This window comes from Triticum aestivum, chromosome 7B (assembly GCF_018294505.1).
Source record: "Triticum aestivum cultivar Chinese Spring chromosome 7B, IWGSC CS RefSeq v2.1, whole genome shotgun sequence".
In the NCBI taxonomy this organism is placed as follows: domain Eukaryota; kingdom Viridiplantae; phylum Streptophyta; class Magnoliopsida; order Poales; family Poaceae; genus Triticum; species Triticum aestivum.
This window is the reverse complement of record NC_057813.1, coordinates 600,220,316-600,230,735: the sequence shown is the minus strand read 5'-3', so window position 1 is coordinate 600,230,735 and position 10,420 is coordinate 600,220,316.

Sequence of the window (10,420 nt, the reverse complement as noted above, 5' to 3'; positions counted from 1 at the left end):
GGGCCGCCGTCATCGCGGTGCCAGCCTAGGACAGCCGCTCCATCTGCGTCCCCAGGACCCGCAGGCGGGCCTCTACAGCGGCAATGATCTCCGGGAAGGTCCAGGCAACCCGCGGATCCGTCCCAGACCCAACAACATCGGTCGGGTCGCTCTGGTAGCGGACGGCTTCCTCCGCCAGCCGCTGCATCTCCGGGGAGGCCCCTGCCGCAAAAAGAAGAAACAAGATTAGAAGAACAACAAGGAAGAAAAGCCGAGTCCCGACCCGGCAAACTACAAGAAGCAACACTTACTGGAGAAGGACTCTTCCAGGTGCTGCGCCTCGAGCAATGTACCACGCCGTTCCCGCTCCACGACGCGATCACGCTCCCCGAGTGCCTTCTGCAGATCGACCGCCTTACCAAGGGCCGCCTTCAGCTCGGCGTCCTTGTCTTCGGCCGCCTTCTCAGCCGCCTCTCGATGACGAGTCTCATCCTGACTAGCCTCCTCGGCCGCGGCGGCCCACTCCCGCAGGCGATCCACCTTGGCCTGGAGCCGGCCCTTGTCGTCGGCCAGCTGGCCGCGCTGCTGGTCCGCCTCGGCCAGGGCCCGCGCGTCTCCATCACCTTGGCAGCCTCCGCCTTCAGAAGCTCCACCTCGGCCTCAAGGCGGCTCTTGTGACCCGCCAGCTGCTCATGCAGCCGGTTGGCCTCGTCAAGAGACCGTCGGGCCACGGCCGCCTCCACCCTCGCCTGCGCCGCCTCGACGTCAAGGCGGCCGGTGTCGGCAACAAGCCGGTCATGATGGTGACCAGCCCGGAGCAGCAAGGTCCGCCAAGACAGCACCTCAGCTATAAAGGAAAAGAATTCAGCTGAAGAAAAAAGTCAAGACTTAAGATTTGGCCCAACCACTATGTAGTTGGCCCAAATCTCGGGGGCTACACCCAGTGGGTGCGCTAGTTCCCCCCCCCCCCACTACAAAAGAACACGAACACACCTGCGGCGACGCAAAGCTCCTCCTCCTTGGCAGCAAGCTGCTCCTTGAGCTCCCGATGCTTGCCCAGGAGACGGTTGAAGGTGGCAACCCGGAAAGCGTCAAGATGCTGAAAAAAGATAGAAGTCAGAACAAAGGCCCGGCGATCTAATGATTCGACCCAACTACTGCATAGTTGGCCCGAACCTCGGGTGCTACACCCAGTGGGTGTGCTGGCGCGCCCCCACGAAGAAAAAAATACAAGGAAACAAAAGAAGAAGGACTTACCAGGACGGCGCGCTCCAGGTCACGCGTCCGCTCCGTCTCGGCCTGGGGGAAGGCCTCAAGACGCTCCGTCCGGCCTCGTAGGCGGCGGCTGACGGCATCCAGCACCACCTCCTCCTGGGTCTGCAGCCCGAAGATGGTCGCGCCCCCGCTCCGCGTGAGCTGCGGCACGGCAGCTCGGCACCCACCCTGCCGGGGCACCAAGGCATGCCCCCCCTTGGCCGCTTGCGACGCGGCCATCACCTCCTCCGACTCCCCTCTCGGCGCTGACGGCGACCCGAACGCCGGGATGCCCTGCGTCACCACCTCAGGCACCGCCGCCCACGGTGCCTCCTCCATAGCCGACGGCGCCTCCTCCAGGACGCCGCCACCTCCACCACCATTAGCCCCCGCGTGCTCGACCACGTCGGCTCGCGGCGGAGTATCACCCCCCACCTCCACGACTTCCTGGTCGAGGATCACCACCTCATCCCGGCCCCCACGGCCACACTCCCTCACCGGCAACGACTCAAAAACTGTCGCCGCCACCACCGTGCCCTCCGGCATCTCGCGCCAGGCCAGCTCCACTCCGAATCGCGCCCATGCCGCCGCCCCGTCGGTCCAAGCCTGGACCGACGCTGCCTCCAGCTCCGCCTCGGCCTGGTTCCTGTCCCGCCAGGCTAAGGCCTCGGCGTCGTCCGGGTCCAGGCCGAGGTCCGAGTCACCCCGTCCCTCCTCCCCGGCCAGGCCGGCAAGGTCGGACCGGCTCCTGTGGAACGCGGCCCCTTCGGCGGCCGCGGCCTCCGCCACCGCCCTCGCCAGCGCGATGGGCGACCTGAAGAAGAAGGCAAAATAAGCAAAAAAGACAAGAAATCCAGGCGCAAGCAGGAAATAAAACTTACCCCGTCAAGACCGGGACCGGGGTCGGCCTCCCATGTTTCTTCTTGGCCGGCCTCCCAGGCTCGGCCGGGTCCGCCGCGCGCTTTGATCCACGGGGTCGCGGCGCGAGGCTGTCCTTTCCATGCGGGCGGCTCGGCGCCGCCCCATGTGAGGACCCGGCTCCGGCCGCGTCGCCGCCTACCCCGCCCAACGCCGCTACACCAACAACCGGCGTCAGCATCGCCTTCACCGCGACATGATCAACAATTCAAGACAAAATGGAAAAGGAAGCATGCAAGACTTACCGGCTCGGCGCCCAGCGCCGGCGTCGGACTCGGCCACCTCTTCGCCGCCTTGGGCCGTGGGTCCTCTGGTGCCACCGGCGCCACCTGCGACGGAGCCCGTGCGTAAGGGTGCCGGATTGCGTTCAAGAGAATCTCCCGCATCGCGTCGGGACGAACGAGATGATGCACAGCGGAAAAATAAGAAGACCAGATGCTCACCTACGGCGCCGGGTTCGACTGGCTATAAGGCGCGTTGCCGAATCGCCAATCCTCTCCAAGGTTGGCCTTGGAGATGTCGTTGACGCCACGCACGACCTGCTCCGCAGACAGCCGCGTCGACCCCATTCGGTTGGGGTCCGGCAGGCCCATCATCTCGCCGATGAGGCAGGAGCGCCTCTGAAGCGGGAGGACCCAGCAAGTGATGAACGCGGCAAGGAGGTCCGTGCCAGTGAGCCCCTCCTGCGTCCTCATCACCATTACCCGCTCGCAGAGGTTGACGATCTCCTGCGACGGGCGCCGGAGCGAGTAGCCCCAGTTCATCTTCGCCCACGGCGGCGCAATGACGAAGGGCGGAAGGTTGATATGGTCCGCGCCATGGTTGTGGACGTAGAAGAAAGAATTCTGCCACTTCTTGGTAGAATCCTCGAGCGGGATCTTGGGGAAATCTGCCCCCGACCGCTTGGAGATGACGGCGGCGCCGCAGTCGGAGAACTCCCCGACCGACGGGCCCTGCTGCTTCAAGGAGAAGAAGCGCGCCCAGAGGTCGTCAGCGGCTCGACCCCCAGGTACCCCTCGCACAAGGTCACGAAGCCAGAGAGTTGGACGATGGCGCCGGCGCCAAGATGGTGCGGTTGAATCACGAAGAACTCCAAGAAGGCGCGGAAGAAGGTGCTCACCAGCAACCCGAACCCACGCTCAAAGTGAGTGAGGAAGACGACGCGCTCCTGCCCCTCGGGCAGGGGCCTTTGCTCGCCGCGCGGCGGGCGGATGCTGACATCCATCTCCCGCGGCAAGCATCGTGAAGCTCGAAGCTGCATGATGTCCTCGGGGGTGAGGTTGGAGCCCATCCAGGAGCCCGACGGTAGCGCCATGGATAGAAGCGGGAAGAGGAAGACGAGCGACGGAGGAAGCTCTGCTCAGGGCTGCGGGTGCAGCTGTGCGTCGGCGGCAGAAAGCAGAACACGCGCAGGGGGACAGGAGGGCGCGAGCGAGAATGGTGTTCTCTGCCCCCTTGCCCCCCTCAATTTATAAGCCCCGGTTCAAACGTGGGAAGTGGGATCGTCTGCACGCGCCCGTTCCACTACCCCGCAATAAGTGTGCACATACGCGCGCACTAACTGCTCGAGGAAGTGCAACCGGCCCCCAGACGCCACAATAAATCCGTGCGCGTGGCCCAAGGGCGTGTGGCGGCAGGGCCCCGGCCCGTCGCCCAGCCCCGTCACGCGCGTGGCCTGTCAAGCCCCTCCGACTTTCGGGCGCCACGTGGTGCCTGCGCGAAGCCCAAGGGATCACCTCAAGATTCGACAGACTCCTCGGTTCCCGCCACGGCCGGGATGCCGCGATCCGATTTCCAAGAAAACCGGCACACAGCGGGTGTTGTCGGACCCAGCATTCGCAGAATCCGCCTTGCTCAAGGGGGAAACTACGAAGGCCCACTCATTAGAAGATGGCGGACCTTCACAGTTTCTGGGACTACTGTCGGGGGGCTGAACCCCGGGCAGGCAACGGAACCCGGATCCTTTTCAAAAATAGCGGGGCCCGCATTGCCCCGCAAGCCGGCACACGCCTGGACGGGTCGCTTGACCCGGCAGGGCCCGTGACCCGGCCAAACTCTCCGACACGGCAAGGTATGTCAACCCGACCGCAGCAACTGGCGCAAGACAACTCAACCCGGCGAAACAAAGGCTTCCCCAGCAAGCCAGCCCCACCCGTGGCGTCCACGGCAACCCAGCCACGGGCCAGCTCCCGTCCCATCCAGGCCGTACGATGGGACGAGACCTAATCTACCGATGACCAAGACAACAATGTTTCCACCCATGCCTATGGTTAGCCGGAGCGTGGCAACAGTGCCCCTCACCTACCCGCTGACCAAGGCTGGCGTGGCAACAGTGCTCCCGCCCTCACCGCTGGTGACAGCAACCGGCGGCCTGACGGAGAGCACTGTACACGACTCGACTCGGCCACGCCCTGAAGATCGAAAGACGGCGCACAGTCCCCCTAGGAACGCGGGGCCCGCGCCTAGGGGAACCCGGCGAACCACAAGCCCACAAGCGGGACCCAGCTCGGAGTCCCGGACACCGACAATACGGACCCACCGACTCGGCATATTACCATTATAACCCTGGGTGGGTTGATCTATAAAACCCCCCAGGAACCCACGCCCACAGGGGCATGCGGGATAGCAGGACACACAAAGACGAAAAGTAAGAAACGGAAGCACGAGTAAGCATAGGACTAGCCACCCAAAAACAGTACCAGGGAGAAGGAGCAGCCCAAGCCTTGGCCAGCCCCCTTCCTCCTCCACACAGCTCCAGGAGCAACATTGTACTATCAATCATCCAACCAAACTAGGCAGGACTAGGGGTGTTATCTCTCCAGAGAGCCCCAACCTAGGTATGTCTGGCGTCCCGCGCCCGCGCATGCCAACCTCGCCTCTGGAGCCCACCAGCGCCCTCAAGCCTCCTCCTCTCTTTAGCCATCCCTTGGCATCTGCCGTGCGCCCACCACGACAGAATAGCTTCATGTTATTTTACTACGAACTCTTGAATAGATAGAACAGAAAGGATAACTTTGAGGTGGTTTCGTACCCTACCATAATCTCTTCGTTCGTTCTCCGCTATTAGTGTCTTTGGAGTGACTCTTTGTTGCATGTTGAGGGATTTTTATATGATCTATCTATGTTATTATTGTTGAGAGAACTTGCACTAGTGAAAGTATGAACCTTTGGCCTTGTTTCCTACCATTGCAATACCGTTTACGCTCACTTTTACCACTTGCTACCTTGCTGTTTTTATAATTTCAGATTACAAATACCTTTTTCTACCATCCATATTGCACTTGTATCACCACTCTTCGCCGAACTAGTGCACCTATACAATTTACCATTGTATTGGGTGTGTTGGGGACACAAGAGACTCTTTGTTATTTGGTTGCAGGGTTGTTTGAGAGAGACCATCTTCATCATATTCCTCCCACGGATTGATAAACCTTAGGTCATCCACTTGAGGGAAATTTGCTACTGTCCTACAAACCTGTGCACTTGCAGGCCCAACAACATCTACAAGAAGAATGTTGTGTAGTAGACATCAATGACTATAGCAAATACACTTGGATCTATCTTCTTAAGAAACGGTCTAATGTGTTTCAAGTGTTCCACAATTTTCAAGCACTTGTCGAACGTAAATTTGATAGCAAAATTCCTTCCATGCAATCAAACTGGGTGGTGAGTATGAGAAACTAAACTCTTTTTTTCAAAATATAGGCATCTCTCACCACGTGTCATGTCCACATGCACACCAACAGAATGGTTCCGCCGAACGCAAACATCGACATATTGTTGATGTAGGCTTAGCTATGTTAGCCTTTGCCTCCATGCCACTAAAGTTTTGGGATGAAGCCTTTCTGACTGTCGTAGATCTCATTAACATGTGGCCGAGTCTCACTATATCCAATGAAACTCCCACTGAACGTTTACTCAATGCCACACCAGATTACACCACCCTTCGAGTTTTTGGATGTGCCTGGTTGCCAAACCTTCGTCCCTATAACACTCGCAAGCTTAGCTTTCGTTCTAACCAATGCGTCTTCCTTGGGTACAGTGCTCAACACAAGGGTGTAAAGTTCCTTGATGTCTCCACTGGACGTGTCTACATCTCTAGAGATGTTGTCTTTGATGAAACCCAGTTTCCTTTCGCAAAACTACATCCTAATGCCGGCGCACTGCTCCGGAAGGAAATCCTTCTCCTTCCTTCTCATCTCTCCGGTGTTCCCTTGTGTGGGTAATGATAATTGTACTGATCAAGTTTTGACTAATATATCTCCTGCTGTACCTGAGTTTCTTGTTCCAGCAAGCAACAGAGAAGAAAATGGAGCAGAAAACAGTTTTTTCGGCGACCCCGTGACAGACACAAGCGATCAAGGAGGATCTCCTTCGGGATCGGTGCGCCTGCATGTGTCAGGTCCGACCGTATCTCCCTCGGGATTGGTGGCCCGTCAGACGGCTCAGGACGACCCACCATCTCCGCCTGCCGCCACTTCGCGGCGCACTACCGAGCCGCCCACCCCATCCACTGTGCGTCAATCAGGGGTGGGGGACCAGCCGACCGCGCGGTTCATGCCGGTCCCGCGCGTCTACACCAGACGGCCCCGCCATCTTCTGACACCGTGTTGGCTGGGCCAGGCCGGGATCCACACCGGATCTGCTTCATGCGCCCCACTCGCCAGGATCCTCTACGGCCTCCCCTACACCATCCTCAACTATTTCAGCCACAGAGGATCTGGTCTCTGCTCCATCGGGATCTGGTGAAACTCATGTGCAGCAGGCTGCAGCTCCGTCCGGATCTTCTACACTTGCACCAACAGCTGCTCGCACACGTCTTCAGGATGGAACTATTCAACCTGTCAATTATAAAACTAAATATGGCTTAGTTGTTTCCACTGTTTCCACAGGTGAACCCCGCACTGTTAGTGAGGCTCTCACTGATCCAAAGTGGAAACAAGCTATGGATGAGGAATTTCATGCCCTTCAGATAAACCACACGTGGTATCTTGTTCCTTATTGGGCAGGAAAAAATGTGATTGACTGCAAGTGGGTCTATCGCATCAAACGCAGGTCAGATGGTACTATTGATCGCTATAAGGCCATACTTGTTGCAAAGGGGCTTAAGCAGAGGTATGGACTAGACTATGAGGATACTTTCAGTCCCGTTGTTACAGCTGCCACTATTCATCTTGTCCTGTCCATTGCTGTGTCCAGAGGCTGGTGTCTTCGTCAGCTAGATGTGCAGAATGCGTTCCTTCATGGCGTTCTGGAAGAGGAAGTCTATATGAAGCAACCTCCTGGGTTTGAGGATAACAACAAACCATATCACATCTGCAAGCTTAACAAATCTTTGTATAGATTGAAACAAGCACCCCGAGCATGGTACTCACGCTTGAGCTCCAAGTTACAAACACTTGGTTTTATTCCTTCCAAATCTGACACATCCTTGTTCATTTACAATAAGGCACACATTGTTATCTTTGTGCTTATTTGTGTGGATGTTATCATTGTCACGAGTTCCTCCAATAAGGCCGTAACAGCTCTTTTGCAAGATTTGCACTCAGATTTTGCTCTCAAGGATTTAGGTGATCTTCACTTCTTTCTTGGTATTGAGGTCAAACGAAACACAGAAGGTGGTCTTCATCTGTCTCAGGAAAAATATGCAACTGATCTTTTGAGCAAGGCTGGGTTGCAAGGCTGTAAACCATCTCCAACACCGCTTTCCAGCTCAGAAAAATTATCTCTTGCTGAGGGTGTCCTCTTGAATCAAGAGGATGGTACCAAGTACAGAAGTTTGGTAGGTGCATTGCAGTATTTGATGCTTACTAGGCCTGACATCTCTTTTGCAGTCAACAAAGTATGCCAGTTTCTTCATGCACCTACCTCTTCTCATTGGATGGCTGCCAAGCGCATATTGAGATATGTAAAGAACACTCTGAGTGTTGGGCTAACCTTCAGCAGGTCGTATTCTACTCTTGTTAGTGCCTTTTCTGATTCTGACTGGGCAGGATGCTTGGATGACAGGAGGTCAACTGGTGGGTTTGCAGTTTTCTTTGGTCCAAATTTAATATCTTGGCGTGCCAAGAAACAAGCAACCGTGTCACACTCAAGCACTGAGGCATAATATAAGGCACTTGCAAACGTGACAGCAGAAATTATATGGGTTAAGTCTATGCTCAATGAACTTGGAATACATCCTACACAAAGTCCTTGTCTTTGGTGTGATAACCTTAGTGCCACATATCTTTCTGCTAATCCTGTTTTCCATGCAAGAACCAAGCATATTGAAATTGATTATCACTTTGTTAGAGAAAGGGTTGCTAATACAGAGTTGGAGATTCGGTTTGTTCCCTCAAAGGATCAAGTTGCAGATGGATTCACAAAGGCCTTGCCCACAAGACAATTTGAAGAATTCAAGCGTAATCTAAACTTGAGAAGTTCAGATTAAGGGAGGGTGTTAAACATATGTTGTTACAAAGAGTTGTGGGCTCCTTTGTATAGCTTGCGCCACACATATAGGAGAGAGATAGGTTTTTCTTATATGTTTAAACCGCCTTATCTCTTCTTCTCTATCTCCTCCTGTAACTCCTTTCGGTTGGCAATCTCCACCGAACCTGTAACCCTCTCGATCTCCTACGATTGCCCTATCAATATATATATGCGGGCTCTCATGTATGAGGGTTGAGACGCTTCCATAATTCCTACACATGTCACAGAGGCTAAAATCTATTGGCATGCTATTGGAAAGCAAGCTGGAGGGGAGCTTCTAAGTTCTACGCATTAGATCTGTCTACTCTATTTTCAGTTACTGAACCTACTAATCCACTAGATGTTACTATGCTAAATTTCTTAAATTCTGTATTGAACCTCTGACTATAGACTTGGATCACCGGATTGTTCAATTCTTTTTGTGCGACAAAACTACAGAATTACTACTTGATCATTGAAGTGTCCTGTTCTGTGTATACCAATATCTCTACCACTATAATACACTTGTTTTAAATTTGGATTTACCACCCCACCTGTTTTTTAATCTGCTTGGGTACTGATTACCTGAAGTAATAGCTAACACATAGTGCAGAGAGTAAACTTGCCGGGTGATACATGAGAGCGTTTATGTAATGGTTGGTTCCATCAAGATTTTTACTGATTTATACTGAATTAAACTTCTTGATATGGCGATAGGTTATCCAGTGTACATGATTGTCGATTAAATTTGTATATAAACTTCTTCCAATTTGTTCAATTATAACCCTAGTGATGTAACAATGAAAGTTAATTTTATTGTTCTGCTTTTGGTTAGTACACGAAATGCTTGAGTTCTCAAACAGAAAGAACTTCAATTCTTCAATCAAGAACTCTAGACTTGGCTTTCAAATAACTACAATGTGATAATGAAACATCGTCAGTTTGCACTATCGCTTCTGCAAGATCACCTTCCAGTTTACACCACTGCAAGTACATCACAGCTGACCAACCAGTAAGTAAATCCTAGATTGTTGTTAAGAGCTCCATTCTACATGTGAGTTATGAAAGAGCAGTTGTTGTAGTTTTGTTTCCGACACATGTTTGTATTGCTAAAGCGTCATTTTGTTCAGCTCCTGAAGCCTAAAATATTTGAGTTTAACAAGAAGCACAATTTGCATGATGTTATTCATGATAAGGTATGGTGTAGGTATTCCCAATTTGATTATAAAATTATCAAAAGCATTTCACTTTGTTCATGATTTCGTACATGCCTCTCTTATCTCACTTTCTACATTGATTGCGCGGCCATCGGTGAGGGTGACCTCGATCGATCTTTCTCCCATTATCAAGTTGTTTCTTTCTTGTCTTAGATTGAACTTATGAAATTTCAGGACCGCGATGGTTCCCACATCAAAGGGTTGCTGGTCAATTTCATCCACTCAGAGTGGCCATTTCTTCTCAAAGTTCCTTCTTTCTTGGTTAAGTTCATTACTTCAATCATCAAGGTAGGCAACTCTCTGAATCACTTGTCATGTTTGTTTACCCGGAGGTATACGGTTATTCATATCTTTAGTATTATAAATTATGTCACTCTGTTATTTATTTCTCACTGCAAAGATCAAATAGGTTTTATAACTCCTATGAAAATTACTTTTGTTTATTCGTCCAGGCAACCAATAACCAGAGTATACCTGTCAAGTCATTTTATTCATTGCCAGACTATGAAGCATGGAAAGAGCAACCAGGATGAAATATAAGTTGTTGTTCTATAAAGTACTACAGATTGTGCTTTTGTCGTTTGCTTATTAAAGTTCTT